General features: G+C 43.6%; 1 long non-coding RNA gene across 4 annotated transcripts; it reads right to left on the minus strand.

Moving 5' to 3' along the window:
• Positions 1-1109: 1109 nt before the first annotated feature.
• On the minus strand, positions 1110-19770 carry LOC115843566 (uncharacterized). Of its 4 annotated transcripts, none has more exons than XR_011377094.1 (4): positions 19458-19770; positions 14921-15039; positions 8226-8312; positions 1110-7193 (listed from the first exon to the last, which is right to left on the minus strand). It is a non-coding gene; the product is annotated as an uncharacterized lncRNA (long non-coding RNA). The 4 variants fall into 4 exon arrangements; XR_011377093.1 differs by lacking the exon at positions 19458-19770 and adding an exon at positions 19054-19445; XR_011377095.1 differs by lacking the exon at positions 19458-19770 and adding an exon at positions 18950-19445.

Consider the following 19770-nt stretch of genomic DNA (forward strand, 5'->3'; position numbering starts at 1 on the left):
AAAAGAATATCTCTGTAGTGTGCAATTTGGGGGGGTAGGAGGGGTTTTATAGCTTTAAATCAAGTTTTCAACTCTATTATCCAAATGAGTCCTGGACTTGGAGCCACATTTGTAGGGTTAGTAATTTTTTTCTCAGCAAGAAAATAAAAAGCTTTGGGTAATAAATTTATAATTTTGAATCTATACTTATGGCATCATTTTTTTTATAAATTTATTTTTATTTTTGGCTGCATTGGGTCTTCATTGCTGCGCATGGGCTTTCTCTAGTTGCAGCGAGCGGAGGCTACTCTTCGTTGCGGTGCGCAGGCTTCTCATTGTGGTGGCTTCTCTTGTTGCAGAGCACAGGCTCTAGGCACACGGGCTTCAGTAGTTGTGGCTTGCGGGCTCTAGAGTGCAGGCTCAGTCATTGTGGTGCATGGGCTTAGTTGCTCCGCAGCATGTGGGATCTTCCCAGACCAGAACTCGTGTCTCCTGCATTGGCAGGCGGATTCTTAACCACTGCACCACCAGGGAAGCCCTACAGCATCATTTTTGACTGAATAATAAAATCAGCTGATGAGAGTTTAATCTCTTCTTACTAAATACTAGTTTTAGGATCTCAGAGTTGTTGTTTTTAATAGGACTCTCTTTTGTGGTCATGGAAAATACCCACCCAAGATGGACCATGCCTTCTTGTACCAACCCGAGTGCAAGCAAAGTGGTTAAGGTGTTTGGTTTCCAATGCAAGACTGAGACAGGAGACCCTGAGGTTAATGAAACATTGGGCCAAACAACTGCTTTCCCTAGGAACCCAAATCAGGTTGCTCTAACAGTACGATTGATGGCAAACTGTGATAGATGGCAGTGTCAGGAAAGTCAATCGGGTTCTTATGGCATTTGTAAAGAACTCTGTTCCTCTGATTTAGTTGCTGATATCTGGCAGCTGTAGCTTTCACTACTGAACTTCTGGTCCGACGCTGGGGTGGAATTAGCAAGAGAAGGAACGTAGCTTACTATCATAATCTGTGCTTTCTCAGGAAGCTGCCAGCAGCTGCCAGCAGACATGTTATACACCAATTAAAATGACAACCAAGAAAGAAATAAAAATTAAATCTTGCCATGGTTTGGCTGATCATACCAGTATGGTCCTCTGAGACATCCGCCTCCTCTCACCCCAAAACAACCTTAACTTTTATCATAAATTTGACAAACTGTACAGGTATATTACATTACACTGCAATTTTAATCCACTCTAATTTATTAGGGGATTGATTATCTACCTTGTATAATATATACTAGTCTTATGGATATACTCTTAATGCTTATTAGACTGACAAAGAAATTAAGAAAACAGTATACTGAATGGCTGATGGTTTAATGGGAGAAGTCTCAAGACAACGTAGAATACAAGATAATGGAGGAGAGGTGAAAAGAAACAGCTTATAAGAAAAAAATACAAAACATTTAAAATATTTGAGATGAATGAGGATGGGTGAGATGATTGTTGCTTTTCTAATAGGTCAGTTCCTTCGTCTATCAATGGAGCAGTTAAACTCAGGAGAATGTGAAGGGGTGTGGTAGGATGAAGTTAATGCTGTGGCCTTTACAAGCGTAAAGAAGTGTCTCCTCTATTCTTGTAACAATCCTAGAGTACATAGACTCTGCTGGATAGACAGCATAACAGAACATGGCTTATAGAAGATCTCTTGGCTACCAAATCTGGTCTCTCCCTGCCCCTGCTGACAATCTTATTTCCTGTAAATGGAAAGTTGTAGACCTGTGTGTCCAAATGCAGTAGCCACTAGCCACATGCACTATTTAAGTTTAAATTAAATAAAAAATAAGTTCCTAAGCTGCGCTAGCCACATTTCAAGTGCCCAGTAGCCACCCATGGCTAGTGGCTACCATATTGGGCAGCACAGATATAGGTCATATCCATCACCAAAGAAAGTTCTATTTGAACTGTTCTATATCTAGTATGTGCAAGTGTATTTTTTGTGTATGGTAGAAAATAGAGTCTGTGGCTTTTCTTTACCAACCTCATTGTAACAATTTGCTATTCATCTGAGAATACTGTATCCACTTAAAATTTTAATTCTGTTCACAAAATGTAATACAGATCCATTTTCCAAATTTTGAAGGGAAAAAAAAAAAACCCTAGAAAGTGACTATCCCTTCTTATAAACCCACCTCCCAAAGACAATCATGATTAATAGATAAGTTTGGGGCATATTCTTCCAGCTATGTTTTTGTTGTTGTTGTTGTTTTGCGGTGCGCAGGCCTCTCACAGTTGTGGCCTCTCCCTCTCCCATTGCGGAGCACAGGCTCCGGACGCGCAGGCTCAGTGCCCATGGCTCACGGGCCCAGCCGCTCGCGGCATGTGGGATCCTCCCAGACCGGGGCACGAATCCGCGTCCCCTGCATCGGCAGGCCGACTCTCAACTACTGCGCCACCAGGGAAGCCCTCTTCCAGCTATGTTTTTATACTTTATGCACTTAATTATTTTTGGTAACAAAGACAGGCTGTGCCCCTTTTGCCTATTCCCCTTTGTAACCAGTGCCACACATCTTCAGTCTTTGCCTTGTGACGCCAAGTGTGCCAGGCTCAGACCTGCGACCCCTGATGTCATGCTTTAAGTCATGGAGCTCATCACCAAAGATGACTTGAGAACAAAGTAACATATGGCAAATGCATACCTTGAGAGCATTTCTTCCTTGTTTAGATTCTTTGGTTCACGACTGTTTTCCAGCCTGACTGCCTGACACTAAGTGCCAGTTTTGCGGAGTGCACATATTTGAGGAATGTGGCTTTAAGCTCTCAGGCTCAGTTAGTTTAAGCCGTTCATGTAATGAATTCGTTCAATGTTCTTTCCTTACTGGAGACGTGAACTGCACTATATTTGGAACTACCATTTGCAACCTTATACGCCACTGCCTGGGTATTTAGCCACAAGTTTTGATCACCGTGAACTGGACTGAGGAAGTTATATGGTGACAGATTTCATAAAGACTGTGCTGAGGAGAGATGTAGCTGGCTTGAAAACCTTCAGGGACTTCAGCTTGCTGCAGCTGTTGAAATGAGGCCATGCGCTCCTCCCACTGGACCCTGCTTACCTGCTTAATGCCTGCCTCGCCAGCTTGAGCGACTGTATTACTTCCACTCCTAGGCTTGCACCATTAATTTGGTAACTATACCTCACTGCTTCCAACAAGTAAAACAAATGTGCCATCCAACTATAAATGACCCAGGTGTGCACCAAACCAAGACCTGAGATGCAAATAGAATAGCTTTCGTTTTTTATTTTTTAAAAATAATCCTTTATTTTAAAAAAATTTTAATAGATTTTATTAATTTATTTATGGCTGCGTTAGGTCTTCGTTGCTGCACGCGGGCTTTCTCTAGTTGCGGCGAGCGGGGTCGGGGGTGGGGGGGCTACTCTTTGTTGTGGTGCGTGGGCTTCTCACTGCAGTGGCTTCTCTAGAGCTGTGCGGGTTTCAGTAGTTGTGACTCGCGGGCTCTAGAGCGCAGGCTCAGTAGCTGTGGTGCACAGGCTTAGTCGCTCTGCGGCATGTGGGATCTTCCTGGACCAGGGCTCAAACCCGTGTCCCCTGCATTGGCAGGTGGATTCTTAACCACTGTGCCACCAGGGAAGCCATGAATAGCTCTTAATGTCCCTGTCATCTGTGATCCACCCTTGACTGCTCCAAAAGGATGCTGGGCAAAGGTTCTCATTGGTATGTGAGCATCACAGAAACAACAGAAGAGGTGAGAACAGCACCAGCCTTTTCTAGTCATTAATAAAGAATACAGTGTCGCTGTGTTCTAACCTTACAACCTGCTATTGGATGTGGGAGGTGTGCATTTTGGTCACTCATCAAAGGATGTTGGTTATTGAAATATCAGAAGAAGCCTGTCAGAAAAGCCCCACGGCACTGGACTTGAAGGCAAGGTTTTGATGCATCAGTTCCATGGCAATGGAATCCAGATAGCAGACTCATTACAAAAACTTTCAGAATGAAAGTATATTATACGAGGCACTGAGACTATAGAATCAATTAAGGCAGATTTGGTTTCTGCCTCATGGAGCTTACAGTCCAGCAGGAACAAGAATTATTGAATGAGTAACGTGAAGTGTGATGAGTCTTTGGAATGGGAAGTGCCGGGGGGTATAAGAGGATATTACTGGGGAGTCCAACATAGCCTCAATGTTCAGGAAAGGCTCCCGTGAAGAAATAGTGTTAAACTGAGACCCAAAAGATGAGTAGTTGCTAGCCAGGCAAAGAGGACAGGGAAAAGTGTCCTATGTGGGAGAAACGGCACATGCAACACAAGGCCTATGGCTGGAGAGAACCTGACCTACTTAAGGAACTCAAAAGAAACCCAGAATAGCTGGAACAAAGAGAGGTCTTGGGAAGGTAGTGAAAGAGGGATCTGGAGAGGTAGGCAAGGCCCAGACTAGGGAGGGACTTAGGTCACGTTGAAGATTCTAAACTTTAGCTAAATGACAATGGGAAACCATCAGTTTCCTTACCTGTAAAGTGAGAAATAATAATCTCAGAGTTACCAGGAAACAAAATGAGAAGAATGCAAGTGGAAGGTCTTGTAAGTTATAAAGCATGATAGGAATATTACTAACATTATGATAGTAGTAGTAGTAATAAGCAGTGCTGCTTTCTTAAGTAACAGAGGTAACAGTTCAAATCTCCTAAGAGGGAATATGAAATTTTTTTTTTTTTTCTTTCTGACCGTGCCATGCAGCTTGCAGGATCTTAGTTCCCGGACCAGGGATCAAACCCGTGCCCCCTCCAGTGGAAGTGAGGAGTCTTAACTACTGGACCGCCAGGGAAGTCCCTGAAATAGTCTATAACATATAAAACTCTGACTGAAAGGAACTGATGGAAAGGTCAGAAGTTTATTGCAGTTGAAACTTCCAGTGTGAGGTTCATGAAGCCAGGCACGAGCTGAGCTGTTTGGAGCAGGGTCATGCCATTTATGGCCACATGTATGTCTCAACTCCGCACTGACTCTTCAATGCCACTTCCAGGAAAGATCAGTGTTCTGCCTCCTTCTCAAACCCACCAGAGCACAACGGCTGACACATTCTTTCCCCTTCACTTCTTCCAGCCACAGCTGGGGCCCAGCATCTCCTAGGTCAGCTTTTATAGAAGCTGTTCCCAAAACATTACACTCTTCTGAGCTCTTCACGGCAAGATAATTATCCCAGTTAGCACCTGCATTACATTTTAGGAGAAATTCACCTTTCCAAATCTGTGATGTTTTATTCTACAGCGGTTCTGTGAAGTAGGCACAAATGAATCTCACAGAAATGATGCGAAATTGGGGGCCCTCCCCTCCTGTCTGACCGGCACAGATATGCTACCAGGAGAACTTAATGGTTCATTTTAGGCCATTTCCTCTCTGCCTGCAACACATTAAACTTTACCCAAGGACAGAAGGGCAGAGCTTGTGCAGGTGCAGGCATTTGATTTAGGCGCCATTAACCTCTTCCCAGCCCTGGCCAAACAAACCAGACACAATTCTTCCCCAGAGCTCACTACCTACCATAAATGCTCCACAGTACCACACACCAGAGGTTGCAAACTTGTATTTTGTCTTTGATTTACACAATGCCTTTTAAATCTTTTTGAAAATTTAAATGCCAGCTTTAAAAAATCATGGTATTTCACACAGAAATCCAGATTTCCAGCTTTTCTTTTTTTAAAAAAAATTTTATTGGAGTATAGTTGACTTACAATGTTGTGTTAGTTTCAGGTGTATCTAGTTTTTCTTGAAAAATCGTAAGATCTGACATCAATGTCTGGAGCTGAGTACAGACTTATGACCAGCACACTCTACCACAGTCCCCTCTGACTAGATCCTTTATGAAGGTCCCATGACAGGCCCAGAATATCTGAGTTTGTGTACCCACCCCTGTACAGACCACGTACCATGAATACCGAATCCCTCCTTTGTGACCCTTTCATATGCACAGGGCTTACTCTGTTTGAATGCAACTTTGGGAATGCTCTGGAGACCTTTATGTAGATGAGAAAAAGCCTTGGCCACTCCAGTCCATCTCTGGTGGATCTTAATTATTTGCAGCTATTTCCCGAGGGTAAAGGTAAAAAGCTTTATTCTATCAAACTTCTCATAGGCCACTCCTTTCTGCTGTCTCCTCTGTTCCATTCTGACCCCTTTGTTCATTCATTAGAAATTCAGAACTTTTTTTTTTTTAATACTTATGAAGGTGCTGGGACAGTGGCCTCAAATCATTTTTGGAATGAGATGGAGAACTTAAAAGATGCATTACTGGGGCTTCCCTGGTGGCGCAGTGGTTGAGAATCTGCCTGCCAATGCAGGGGACACGGGTTCGAGCCCTGGTCTGGGAAGATCCCACATGCCGCGGAGCAACTAGGCCCGTGAGCCACAACTACTGAGCCTGCGCGTCTGGAGCCTGTGCTCCGCAACAAGAGAGGCCGCGACAGAGGCCTGTGCACCGAGATGAAGAGTGGCACCCGCTCGCCGCAACTAGAGAAAGCCCTCGCACAGAAACGAAGACCAAACACAGCTGAAAATAAATAAATAAATAAATAATTTTTTAAAAAAATGCATTACTGGAATCCTACTTCCAAGTATATATCCAAAAGGACTGAAAGCAATATCTCAAAGAGATACGTGTATACCCATGCTCAGAGCAGCATTATTCGTAATAGCTAAAAGGTGGAAGCAACCTAAGTGTCCGTTGATGGAAGAACGGATCAACAAAATGTGCTACAATGTAATACTGTTCAGCCTTAAGGGAGGAAATGTATCAACCTCGAGGACATATGCTAAGTGAAACGAGCCAATCACAAAGAGACACATACTGTGTGATTCCACTTACAGAAGGTATCTAGAGCACTCAAATTCATAGACAGAAAGTAGAATGGTGGTTGCCAGGGGCAGGGGTGAGGGGAAAGTAGAGAGTTGTTCAATGGATATAAAGTTTCAGTTTTGCAAGATGAGTAAGTTCTAGAGATCTGTTACACAACCATGTGACTAAACACTACTGAACTATACACTTAAAAATGGTTGATGGTAATTTTTTTTAACCAGTTTTTTAAAAAGTATTTTAATGTGTCACTGGGTGTCAGGAGACCTGAGTTCTGCTAGAGGCTCCAATGCTGACTTGTGCGACCTTCGGCAAGGCACTCTCTGGAACTCAGGTCGTCGTCTGCAAAATGGGACAGTAGAAGAGAGAATACTGAAAACACCAACCTCAGTATGGGGCAGACGGATGTGACAGTGTGTGTGAGCAACGGAAGGCTCTGCAAGTATTAGATGTGGTCATCAACTCAAACTGTGGTCTCTTGTGGTGACTTAAAATTAGATTAAAAAAAAAAAAATCGAAGGTCTGTGTCAAGTGCCAGAACCTTACAGACAAGAGCCTGCCCTCAAACTGCTCACTAGTGGAAAAAAACTAGAAAAAAATTTACAATATAATGTGTCACACGTCAGCCTAACATATGCCAGATTCAAATACATAGCACTTAACTTCCCTATTGAATGGGATGAAGGCTGGGTATACACTACATGTTGTTTGGGTAAATCAAAAGTCTCAAATTAGTTAGAACACAAGTTTAAAGCTTGATAATCTTTTCAAGGTGTTTAGTCTAAAAAAGAAAAAAAATATGTGTGTGTATTGCTTAGACTCATTTTTTACTGATATTTTAATTCAACAATTAACTTAATCTATTAATATATTAATTTACTAATTGAATTTAATTAACTTAACTCCCATTTAAAGAAAAGAAGCCCTGGGTAGTTGGAACAAAGAGCACTCCTGCTGGCTGGAATGCAGTCTACAAAGGAAAGCCCACAAGTGCTGGGGTTGGTGGAGATCAACATCCATACTCTGTTGACACAATTACGCCTCCAATAACTATTATCCACAGCCAAGCTAGTCTACTATGATTAAGCTTTGTTTCTTTCTCAGTTTTTTAAAACATTTTTTTCCTGGAGTTAATCATTAATTCAAAACAAAAATTTTTTTTTTTGGCTTAGTTTTCCATGTCCCTATAATGAATTTATTCTCCACCATCACCAGAAGTGTAAATTTTTCCTCTATTCATTCCATCTGATTTCTTGGAGACGTCCCTTCTGTCCTCCTGCCCCAGTCCTGATTACTCTCAAAGGCCTGCAGCCAGGTTATGTCACCCTGGGATTTCCTTTCATCATCATCTTGAAGATTCTCTTCATTTCTCACCTCTGTTGAATATCCTGTTTCCAGGATCACGTCTTCCTGTTTCTTGATTTATTCTTGTTTTGGTGTACCACATCCTCCAGACGTTTCCTAAGAAAGGGTACATGGGTAGGAAGTAAAATTTTTTAAGATTTCACGCATCTGAAAATATGCTTACTTTACTGAATTCACAATTTGGCTAATTCATAAAGTTAGAGGTCATAAATAATTCGAAAGCATTCCTCCACCATCTTCCAGCATGGCTGATGGGAAGCATGGTACCATTCTGACGGCTGTTCCTTTGAACGTTAACTTTTTCTCTCAGAATTTTTTAGTAACCTTCCTCTATTTACTCAATGACCTGAAATTTCTGATTTTTTTCCCGTCCATTATGTTGGGCACTCAGTGGGCTTCTCATTCTGGAGATGTACGCCATTTAGTTTTGACTTGATTTCTTGAATTATTCCTTCAATGCTGCTTTCCCTCCACTTTTCTCTATTTCTCTGTAACTCCTCTTAGTTGAAGGTTAATCCTCCTGGGCTACTTCTAGCTGTTAAAAATCTTTTCATGCCAATTTTCCAGGTTATTTTTTGGAGGAGGGCCAGGCTGCGCAGCCTGTGGAATCTTAGTTTCCCAACCAGGGATCGAACCCAGGCCCTTGGCAGTGAAAGTGCAGTCCTAACCACTGGACCGCCAGGGAATTCCCCAGCGTTTTTTTTAAAAACAGGATATTTTCTCAACTTTATCTTCCAACCCTTTGATTGAAGTTATTGGTTATCATATCAAGATCTGTTTTATTCTTTTAATATACATACCCTTCTGTTCTTATTTCTTGGATGTAACATCTCCATATCTAAGAATATTTATCATCCTTTTATAAATTTATTTTTATTTATTTACTTTGGCTGTGCTGGGTCTTCGCTGTGGCACATGGGCTTTTCATTATGGTGTGTGGGCTAAGCTGCGGTATCTGGGATCTTAGTTCCCCGACCAGGGATCGAACCCGGGCCCCCTGCATTGGGAATGTGGAGTCTTAGCCACTGGACCACCAGGGAAGTACCTATCTTTTTTTTTTTTTTTAATATTTATTTTTGGCTGCACCGGGTCTTAGTTGCAGCATGCAAACTCTTAGTTGTGGCATGCATGTGGGATCTAGTTCCCTGACCAGGGATTGAACCCGGGCCCCCTGCATTGGGAGCTCAGAGTCTTAGCCACTGGACCACCAGGGAAGTCCCCTATCATCTTTTTAAGTTATACTTTGTTTTGTTCTGGTCTCTGTGCTGTTTCTGTATCCTCTAAGTTCCTTTGTTCTTGTTTGTTTGGTCTTTGTCTTTCATGTTAGAGATTTTCTTCAACTACCTGGTAATCTCTGACAGTCCATTCATGTTTAAGACTGAGGCACTAAAGTTTTCTGGAAGCTCTGTGTTCTGAGACAGGGCTTTGCAGTTGGGCATTACTATAGTGAGTTGACTTTCACTTGGGACGCTCAGCTCTTAGTGGGTTGAATAGCGTCCCCCCCAAAAGATATATCCACATCCTAATCCCCATAATCTGTGAATGTGACCTTATTTGGAAAAAGGGCCTTTGCAAATGTAACTAAGTTAAGGATTTTGAGATAAGACCACCCTGGATTATCTGGGTGGACCCCAAACCCAATAACAAGTTTCTATAAGAGATAACACAGAGGAGAGACAGAGAGAAGAGGAGAAAGTTATGTGAAGATGGAGGCAGATTGGAGTGATGCTGCTACATGCCAAGGAACACCTGGAGCCACCAGAAGCTGGAAAAGGCAAAGAAATGCTCCCTAGAGCCTCCAGAGGGGACGCGGCCCTGCTGACATGTTTTCAGACTTGATTGATTTCAGACTTTTGACTTCCAGAACTGAGAGAGAATAAATTTATTTTGTTTTAAGCTACCAAGATTTTGGTAATTTGTTATAACAGCCCTAGGAGACTAATACAGTGTCTATAGGTATTTCTTCTTGAGCTGGTCAGTTTTCCCAAAGGATCCTCCAATCTACTGACTGTAGGGTAATATCCTGGCTAGGAGAATCTTAGGGCCAAGTGTGACAAGGGGGCCAGGTCGCACCATCTGTTATGTAGGCTTGTTTCAGCTATGCTTAGCATCCCAGAGTTCAGATTCTTTCTAGATTAGATTAACCTTTCTTTCTTTTTTTTTTAAATAAATTTATTTATTTCTGGCTACACTGGGTCTTCATTTATGCACGTGGGCTTTCTCTAGTTGTGGCCAGCAGGGGCTACTCTTTGTTGTGGTGCACGGGCTTCTCATTGCGGTGGCTTCTCTTGTTGTGGAGCACCGGCTCTAGGTATGAGGGCTTCAGTAGTTGTGGCACGCGGCCTCAGTAGTTGTGTTGCATGGGCTTAATTGCTCTGCGGCATGTGGGATCTTCCTGGACCAGGGCTCGAACCTGTGTCCTCTGCATTGGTGGATTCTTAACCACTGCGCCACCAGGGAAGTCCCTAGATTAACCTTTCAACAAGGTGTATTAATCGTGTTTTAAAAAACTTTCTGTATTTGACATCTTGGGGCTTTGCTAGCCCTGGACAGACTGGCCCTCCCAACACTAGCCAATTCTTAGAGATAGTAAACCATTCTCCTGCCAGTGCACCTTTTATATATAAACAACCGATCCAAAACCCTTACTCCAACCACCTACTTTATCAGGCTCTCACAATTAGAGTCACTATTCCTCTGCCCTCATCACCCCAGGGCCAGATACCAGACAACTAGAGATAGTCCCTGTGCCCCAATGTCCACTGAAATTATTAAACTAGCCAATCCTAAGCCTGCTTACCCAGCTTCACCTGTTCCTTCCTGTGGAAACCAAAATAAAGGCTGTGGCCAAGTTGTATATCCATACAATGGAATACAACAAAAAGGAATGAACTATTGCTATGTGCAACAATGCTGATGAATCTCAAAAAAAAAAAAAAAAACACTGAGCAAAAGAAGCTAGGCACAAAAGAGTATATGCTGCATGATTTATTTATAGAATTCTTTTTTTTTAAAATTTTTTGCCCATGCCGAGTGGCATGTGGGATCTTAGTTCCCTGACCAGGGATCAAACTTGTGCCCCCTGCGTTGGAAGCATGGAGTCTTAACTACTGGACCACCAGGGAAGTCCCTAGAATCCTTTAAAAATGCAAAAGAAAGATGGCAGAAAGCAGACTGTGGTTGTAAGATGGAGGGTTGACTGCAAAGGGGCATAAGCTGTGGTACTGGTAAACTGGTTCTAAAAAAAATTTTTTTTTTTTTTTTTTGTGGTACGCGGGCCTCTCACTGTTGTGGCCTCTCCCGTTGCGGAGCACAGGCTACGGACACGCAGGCTCAGCGGCCATGGCTCACGGGCCTAGCCGCTCCACGGCATGTGGGATCTTCCCAGACCGGGGCACGAACCCATGTCCCCTGCATCGGCAGGCGGACTCTCAACCACTGCGCCACCAGGGAAGCCCCCATACTAATTTTTAACACAACCTGACAATGAGTTGAACCAATTTAAAATTCTTGAAAGTACATTTTGGGGGGGGGGTGACAAAAATGTTACATAATAATACTTCAATTTTCATTTAAAATTGAACTACGTTGAGAAGTATGCCAGTATTTCAGTGGTGGATATAATTTGGGATTACAGGTGATTTCTGCTTAACTCTTCATGCTTTTCAAACTTCTCCAGTGAGAAGCATGTATTACTTTGATAATTAGAAAAAGAACAAAGGAAGAAAATAAAGGAGGATTGAATAAATGAAAGGAGAAAACGGCTGAGGGTGTTTGGTCTGTCTCCAGACTCTGTGACAAACACAGAACCGGGCCGGGGTAAGACTAGACAATCTGCTCCACTTCCTTCACATCTCTTGGAGGCCCTCCTAACTCAGGATCCAGCAAGCTTTTATCTCTATATTCTTGCCTTTTTTCTTCTTCTTCTTCCTTCTCTCTATGTCCCCAGTACTGAGTCCCTTTCTGCTTTGGGGTGGGGGGGATACAATGTTTTAAAAAACCACCTATTGGGACTTCCCTGGCAGTCCGGTGGTTAAGACTCCGCGCTTCCAATGCAGGGGGCAAGGATTCGATCCCGTGTCGGGTAACTAAGATCCCACATACCATGCAGCATGCCCCCGGTACCCCAGCCAAAATAAAATCACCTATTTTCAGATAATGGTTTATAGAGGCTTGGTTGTGCCAGGTGCTGCAGGGCCCTTGCCCTTGAGCTTGCAAATCATTCTCCAGACTTTCTCCCTACTCCTTTCCCTTGATTTTTAAAAACTAATTTTTTAAATATATTTTTTGATCAAAAAAGTAATACTTGTTCGCTGAAGAAAACTTGGAACACACAGAGAAGAATAAAAAATGAATATAGGGCTTCCCTGGTGGCACAGTGGTTGGGGGTCCGCCTGCCGGTGCGGGGGGTGCGGGTTCGTGCCCCGGTCCAGGGGGATCCCACGTGCCGTGGAGCAGCTGGGCCCGTGAGCCGTGGCCGCTGGGCCTGCGCGTCCGGAGCCTGTGCTCCGCGACAGGACGGGCCGCGGCAGCGAGAGGCCCGCGTACAGCAAAAAAAAATAATAATAATAATATAAAAATCATCTGTAATCCTACCACCCAGAGACAGCCATTATTAACATTTGGTTTATACATTCCCAGTCTTTTCCCTATTCATGAATACACAGGTATAATACATGCTTCCCTTCTTTGAACCAAACAGGACATCTATGTGCAATCTGCAAAACTTTTTGAGGTATACCATACAGTCAGTGCAAAAAATGCATGACTCTTAGGTGTACCTCTTGATGAATTTTCCACATAAATACCTACAATATTTTAACTTATTTTCTGTACTTCACAATCTACTATGAACATCTCCCACACGATTAAATTATCTTCTACAGCATAATTTTTTTTTTTTGCAGTACGCGGGCCTCTCACTGCTGTGGCCTCTCCTGCCGTGGAGCACAGGCTCCGGACGTACAGGCTTCAGCGGCCATGGCTCACGGGCCTAGCCGCTCCGCGGCATGTGGGATCTTCCCAGACCCGGGCACGAACCCATGTCCCCTGCATCGGCAGGCGGACTCTCAACCACTGCGCCACCAGGGAAGCCCTACTGCATAATTTTTAATGGCTAACTACAATTATAGTAGTCCATCATACTAATGTATTGTAACTTATTTAACCAATCCATCACTGTTAGGTATTTGGATTGTTTTCAGTTGTTAACCACTGCAGTAGTTTCCTGTCACTACTGTAACAAATTACTACAATCTTAGTGCTTTGAGCAACACAAATTTATTCTCTTACAGTTCTGAAAGAAGTCTAAAATGGGTCAGCAGAACTGTGTTCCTTCTGGAAGCCCTAAGGCAGAATCTGTTCCTTGCCTCTTCCAGCTTCCAGAGGCTGCCAACATTCCCTGGCTCATGGCTCCACATCACTCAGGCTTTTACCTCTTGTCATCACATCTCCTTTTCTGACTCTTATCCTCCTGTCTCCTTCTAAGGACCTTTGTGACTACACTGGATCCACCCAGACAATCCAGGATAATCTCCCCATCGCAAAATCCTTAATTTAACCACAGCTGCAAAGTCCCTTTTGCCAGGTAAAGTAACATATTCTTGGGTTCCAGGGATTAGCACATGGACATCTTTTGGGGAACATTATTCAGACCACCATAGCTATGAACAGTCCACTCTCCCACTTCTTTTTCTACCTCTGCTCTTCCTTCTTTTCTCCCTCTCACTTTTAGTGCCTACTAGTTTGTAACCCCATTTCCAGTTCCAAAATCTTTTCCTTTTCTTTCTCTCTTTATAGAATGTTAAGACATAATTTATCCTTGGGAGCTCAGTGACTGTTTCTGATCTATTGACTTCTAACTTCTTCTTTCCCAAGCACCAGCCTTTCTCCCAAATCCCAATCAAGAATGTACAGTTTCTGGGAATTCCCTGGTGGTCCACTGGTTAGGACCCAGAGCTTCCACTGCCGGGGGCCCCGGTTCAATCCCTGGTCAGGGAACTAAGATCCGTTAAGCTGGACGGCCCAGCCAAAAAAAAAAAAAAAAAAAAAGTACAGTTTCCCTTGATTGTCCCCTTATGACATGAAAGACTAAACGTTTCTAAAACTGGCACACGACCCCTCCCCTAACCTCTACCCCACCTTCCTGCACCAACTCAGCTCCTACACATGATCTTGTTTTTAAAATGATTACTCTCAAAAATACTCAAGGCTGGAGACCTAGGACTCACCTTTCATTCTTCTATCTCCTTTGTCTCTAATCAGCCGCTAAATCCAATCAATTATTTTGTGACTTAGCATTCCTCTAATATTCACCTAATATCTTGGCTGTTGCTAGAGTGTGTAATCAGAGGATTTTCTCCCCATCCAAACCATACTGGTTGTATGGGGGTGGATTATCCTCTCCTCCAGGAAGCCCTCTTTGACTGCCCCTTCCTGGGATACCATCTCCCCCTTCTAGAGAAAAAACCCATAATTAAGTGTCCACTATGTGCTCAGCTTTTCAACCATCTTAAAATTTAATCTTTAAAGTATGGTTTTAATGTTTACAAATGAGGAAACTGAGAAGCTAAGTAACTTATGCAAAGTAACAGAGCTAGTAGATGGCAGAACTTGAACCCCAGCCTGACCAACTACAATGCCAAGCTTTTTGCCTCTATTCCACATGACCTCCCTGGAGTTAATGCCCATGGTTTAAAACTTGCCTGTTCATTAAAATCACCTGGCAGAGGGACTTCCCTGGCGGTCCAGTGGTTAAGACTTCACCTTCCAGTAGAGGGGGTGTGGGTTTGATCCCTGGTCGGAGAGCTAAGATCCCACGTGCCTTGTGACCAAAAACCCAAAACATAAAACAGAAGCAATATTGTAACAAATTCAATAAAGACTTTAAAAATGGTCCACATCAAAAAAAAAAAAAAACCAAACCCTTAAATAAATAAATAAATAAAATCACCTGGGGGACTGATTCTGAAGCCCCACACCAGAGCTACTAAGATTCTCTGAAGGTGGAGCCCAAAAATCTATTTTTAAAAATTTCTATACTCATCATATGACATATTTTATTATTTATTAATTAGTATGCTTAAAATACATGCTTTATTCCACCAACTAGGGGAGGAAGTACTGTCCTATTCATCTTTGTGACCCATCCAGTGCCTTTATAGAACAGGCACTCAAAAATATCTGTTGGTTATTTAAATGCTAAATAAACTATGAGGTATACTGTGAGCTACACTGTAGTAAGAGTTCAGAGGATAATAACAATAATAACAGCTAGCACTTACTGAACCCCCATCATATGCCAGGCCCTCACTATTCTAAGAAATTTACATGTATTAACTTCTTAGGACTTTGCAATAATCCTACAAGGCAAGATCAGGACACAATTTGCAGGGCCCCTTGTTCAAAAATTATTAAGAATTTCAACATGGTGACAGCAGAGCATTAAACCAAGTGAGGGGCCAGCATTTCTAAGCACCTGTGTGACTGTATAGGTCTCACACCTATAAGCCAACCCCGGCTAAAACTATTATCTCCATTTTACAGATGAGGAAACTGAGACACAAAGATATCAAATAAGCATTCCCAGTATCACACTGTTAGTAAGAGAAGATATAAATGTGCACTACCTTAGTTGTAGAAGGCTTCATTGCAAACTCTATATTTACAAAGTTCTCCAGTCCTTCAAGGTTCAGCTCAAAACCCCCTTGTCTACTAAGTACTCTCACAAGTCAGGAAAAAAATCTCTCCTCCTCCTCTGATATTTTAGCTCCATGACAGCATTTGGTTTGAAACTTTCTTATGGACTTTATCACATCCCCATGTTATACCTGACATAACCTGGGAGGTGGGGGGTACATCTAATAAATTCATGTAGTTGAATGAATGAACAAAGGAACAAACTTGTGCATGACCTGAAGACTGGGAGAGATGAGGAGGGAACCTAGGCAGGGGACAGGCCTAGGCAGGGGACAGGATAGTGCTGAGCACTTATGCAGGATGAAATTATATGACCGGCTTGATTGGACCAATGGTACACATGGGCCCTAGTGTGGATAACACTGGAAAAGACGGTGAAGTTAAGTTTTACAAAGCTAGACCATCACTTCTCACGGGACATAAGGACGAGTTGCATGTACCCCTCTGAGGTCAGCCAGCTTTGCTCAGGAGGAAAAGGCATCAGGTCATAGAGTGATTGCTTCTCCTCTCGCAGCCAGTCTCCTCACACATAAGCACCATGGGTTAGTGGGGGGACTGAGCTGGAGAATGCCATCTGATCTCATCCATTCACCAATTCATTGTTTAACAGATACTGGTGAACAACTCCCGTCATAAGACACTTGCACCGAGCACTTTCCCAACTCCCATTCATGCTCAGATCACCCAATGGTATGGCAGAGATTCTCCCATTTCACAAGACTAAGACGTTAAGTAACTTGCTCAGGATCAGACAGCAAGAAGTGGCAGAGTAAGACTGAAATCCACTTTCTCTCTTTAATTTCAGAATTTGTTCATTGGACATGAATATTCCTGTTATAGAGAATAGCATATCAAAACCCATGGACTCCATACACAGCTCAAGAAATACAACCTGAAGCCCCTGTGTACCTCTCCACATTCACTAAACCACATGGCCTCCAATTCCTCCTACTTGGGAAACACTGCAAATGGCATCACCATCCGGAAATCTAGCAGGCACCAGTGACACCTCCCTCTCCTTCCAATCAATTACCAAGTTCAATACCTATCTCTATTTCCACTATTCCTTCTACCTTTCTCCTTTCTACAAGTATCAGCTCATATCTGGATTATTGCAATGGCCTCCTAACTGGTTTCCTTGCATCTGCTCCTCTCTTTCCAGTCTTAATCTTCACATTGCAACCAAAGACCTTTTTAAAACCTTTGAGTAGCTGCCCTCTGGTCTTAGGATATAGACAAAAGCATTGGCATGTGAGGCTCTCACATGGTCTTTCCCTTACTCAACACTCTAGCTTTGTCTCAATCCCTTGTTCCCTGTATTTTGGGTGTGCCGGCTTTCTTGCAGTTTCTTATAATCTCTGAGCTCCCTCCCACCACAGGGCCTTTGCACATGTTTGTTCTTCCCTTCTCCACCTGAATTAACTTTTCCTTTCTCAAGTACGCTTTCCCTGAGCCTCCTGGCTGGGTCATTCTTTGGTATCTCTCACTTTTACAACTTTACATCTGTTTGTGAGATTAATTGATTAAAGTCTTTCTTCCCTAATAGGCCAAGGGCCAAGAACCACTCGCTTCGTACAAAATACATGCTAAATAGATAATAGCCAATGTATATACAACATATACAAGATGCCAGGCAGTGTTAGCTCTTAACATGTATCAACTCACTAAGACCTCCTAAAAGTTGTGTATGAGGCAGGTACAATTATTAGCCCCACTTTACATAAAGCAAAGAAAATCACACAAGCTTAGAAGTGACAGAGTTGGGTTATGAACTCAGGCAGTCAGTTTCTGGAATCTGAGTGCTAAGCACTCACATTATCGCGCCCAGTAGCATCTGCTGAATGCATGACAGTGTTGGCTGTTTTTGATAGGGACTACAAAGCACCTATCTTAGCTCAACTAAAAAATCATTTCAGTTGGCTGTGGTAAGGACCTTATGTTTGACTGGAACTTTGCTGCAAAACATTTATCTTCCCAGCATTTTATTCCAGCTACTTTAAAAATCCATTTCCCCTCACTGGTAGTATCATGACTGATGTTGAGCTGATAAAAGGACAGGAGAAACTTGGCTTGGAGTGAAACAGAACTGCGGATCATTTGTAGTATGGGTAATACTCATAAAGACAATACAAAGATTTTGATGGACGTCATCCCAATCTTCATTGATTCCTAATAAAGTTACACACACAGGGCAGTTCTTCATCAGCTGGTAGATGAAGCAAAAGGCTGAGATTAAAAGGACTGCTAAGCCACAGGAAATCAAATAGTCACAGGATGGGTAAGGAACGGTGTCCCCACACTTCCAGCTTTAGAACTCCAGATATTTCTGGCAGAGAAAGATCTCGTCTTCCTTTAAGGAATAAAGGTAGCTGGCCAACCTTTCCTAATTCTTTTTCTGTGTGTGCGCTGCGTGGCTTATGGAAAATCAGTTCCCCAGCCAGGGGTTGAACCCAGGCCACGGCAGTGAAAGCACGGAATCCTAACCACTAGACCACCAGGAAACTTCCTAACTCTTGGTTGGAACTTCTCAACAAGGACAGAGTTGCTCTTAGGTTTTCCCAGTATGGCTAGAGTAGGGCAATTTTTCCACAAGCTGAAGCTATATGGCAAAGAGCTCTGTAAGCTAGCTGCATCCAATTAACCCTAGATCAATATGGTGAAAATGTAACAATTCTGGAAATTCTTCACCTGGAGCCCCTGTACCAATGTAAGGGGAAGTCAAGAAACTGTTCGCACATTTTCTTTATGTTCATTTTGCTAAGAAAATCTTTCATTAGTTTCTTTGAGGGCTTACAACTAAAAAGGCTAAGAACCACGATTCTTTATGCCTGTACACACATTCTTTCTGGTTCACGGTTGCGCCTTTATAAAAGTGCCACGTTCGCAAGATGAAACATTTCTATTCTTTCAAGTACCTAATAGCTATGAATGGGAGTGTAAGAGAAATCCAACTGTCCAAACCACATAAGTTAGACCTTATAACAGCACAGGCCTCAAATTATAAATAGGTCTAAAGTAACTGTATTAGCATTCACCTCCTTGGAGGAGATGCATGTAAGGCCAAGAGCAGTCAGGAGCGCTTGAGTCCAGTCCCAGTAAGGCCACTAACCGGCTGAGTAACCTTGGACAAGGTGCATACCCTCTCTCGGCTTCAGTTTCCACATCTGCAAATTGGAAGTTGAACCGCATGGTCTTCAAGGTCCTTCCCAGCCGAAAACCTGGTACCAAGTAGGCCTAGCCATTAAAGCAGCTTCCTGTCGGCGCGGGGCAGGGTTTTAACGGTCCCCCCCTCCCCCGCTCGAGCCCGCGAAACCCTCTTCAACACGCCCCTCGGAGTGACTGCGCTTTCCCAACCGCAGCCCGGACACGGCTCCGCCCCTTCCCGGGGGCGTCCCGTCGTGCACTGCGCCGGGCTTCTAAAGCGGTGGGGCACCTCCCGCCTTTCCGAGGCCCCGACCCCAAACTCCTCTCCCCAGTTTTTTAGGGTGCCCTATCCTATCAACGTCTAGTATCCCAGCCAATCAAGCAGGCCCGGAGTCTTACCTTCTGTCCACCCTCCTCCCAGCGCTCAGACGGCCTCAGCTCACGGCCTTTACCAGGCCAATCCAATCAGCGGCAGGCTCTGGCCGGCCTCACCCCAATCTCCCGCCCCTCGGCCAATCCGCGCCCCCATCCCGCTGCCCGCCCAGCCAACCCCGGGCCTTGAAACCAGCGAGCGAATGGGCGCAGGGCGGCCCTTCAACGCTGACCGCCGGGCCAATTGGGGATTCCGCGTGGCCACAGCGGCAGCCAATCGACATGTAGCGCGGTGCCGCCGCGGAGAGGTCCGGCCCGAATATCCCTCCGCCTTCCTCCC

Source organism: Globicephala melas, chromosome 20, assembly GCF_963455315.2.
Source record: "Globicephala melas chromosome 20, mGloMel1.2, whole genome shotgun sequence".
In the NCBI taxonomy this organism is placed as follows: Eukaryota; Metazoa; Chordata; class Mammalia; order Artiodactyla; family Delphinidae; genus Globicephala; species Globicephala melas.